This window comes from Dipodomys ordii, unplaced genomic scaffold, assembly GCF_000151885.1.
Source record: "Dipodomys ordii isolate 6190 unplaced genomic scaffold, Dord_2.0 Scaffold37, whole genome shotgun sequence".
NCBI classification, from domain to species: Eukaryota; Metazoa; Chordata; class Mammalia; order Rodentia; family Heteromyidae; genus Dipodomys; species Dipodomys ordii.
This window is the reverse complement of record NW_012267253.1, coordinates 11,493,018-11,494,627: the sequence shown is the minus strand read 5'-3', so window position 1 is coordinate 11,494,627 and position 1,610 is coordinate 11,493,018.

Here is a 1,610-nt window from a genome sequence, read left to right as displayed (position 1 = left end):
GAGCTTTGTCGGTATCCAAGATGGAGATCACCGGTGCTGGGGGGGGAGGGGTGGCCTTCCTTCCTCTGCTCCCTGAGAAGGAGTGAGGATGTTGGGCTTCTACTCACGCCGAGTGTTGGATCCTGGGTCGTCTCTGGTCTGCACACTGCAGGATGAAGGTGTCTGCTCCTTGTCGGTTCTTGCTGGTGTTGAGTAGAATCTGCTCGCCTGCTGCATCTGGCTCCTTTGTCCAGGACTCTCTGTGTGAGTGCTCAGTTATGGCCCCGGCTGTGTTCTCTGCCGTGACTCTGCCGGGACCCTGCTGCTGCCGCCCAAAACAAAATTTTTTTTAAAAGGTACAAGAAAGATTTCTTTTATTTTTTTTTTTGGGGGGGTTGGGAAGATCCTGTATCTCCCCTGTGTCTATAACCAGTCTCTTGGTGGAGTTCTGGTCTGCTTGTGGTTTTCCTGTGGCTTGATTAGTTTTTTAAGTCAGTTTGTTTAAGCAGGGAGAAAAATGCGCTGCATTACCCAGGATTTTGTGATCCTTCTTCCAGGCTAGTTCAGTGGGAGGGAGATCTGCTCTGAGTATCACAAAGGAGATGGCTATTTCCTCTAAATTGGAGACGTTGTGATGTGGCTAGGTTCTGGGTAGGGTTGAGGCCTTTCAGCAAACAGTAGCTTTTCTGTGAGGGGCTAGCTCCTGAGACACTCATGGAGCCCAACCTGGAGCCATTCTCAGGGTTTATGTTTACTGAATTTCAATTGATTGTCTAGGCTGCTATAGGGAGGGGCAGCCTCTGGCTCTGTTTACTCACTGAAGAAAGTCACTCCTCCAAGGGTCGAGTTACCTCTGCCTGGGCGGGTGACTTTCCCTTGGATGGAACTGAGCCTGGCAGGTCAGGTCAGGTTCCTGTGACCTGCTAAATGACTCTTTTGTTTTCTTCCAAGGCCTGAGTTGGAGCTCGCTGTTCAGCTGGGCCTTTGTCAGTATCAAAGATGGAGATCTCCGGGGGTAAGGAGGGGCAGCCTTCCCTCCTCAGCACCCTGAGAAGATGTGAGGATATCAGGGTTCTAGTCATGGCAGAATCTTGGTTCCTGGGTCTTCTCTGGTCTGCGATCCTGATCTGCAAGATGAAGATATCTGCGCCTTGTTATTTCTTGCTGGTGTTGGGTAGAATCCACTCACCTGCCGTGTCTCGTGCCTTTGTCCCGGACACTCTCTGTAGGTGTGGTGGCTATGGCCGCCACTGTTGCCGCTGCAGCTACCGGCAAGTGCTCAGATCTGTCTCCTTGCCTGGATTTTCCCTCTCTGGCCAAACTCTCTGCACTGTGACAGCACACTTGGTGTGATTCTCTAGCCTAGGACTGTTCACTGGACTACTAAAATTCCTTTCTATGTGAGAGCTTGTTTAACCTCCAGCTTCTCCTCCACCATCTTCCTCTGAAATTCATATACCACATGTTCTTGATCCGTTCATCTACTGAGGGGCATCGGGGTTGCTTCCATATCTTAGCTATGGTAAATAAGGGTGCGATAAACATAGTTGTGCTGGTAGATTTAGTATGGCCTTGTTTGTGATTGTTTGGGTAAATGCTTAAAAATGGGATTTCTGGGTCATAGGAGAGCC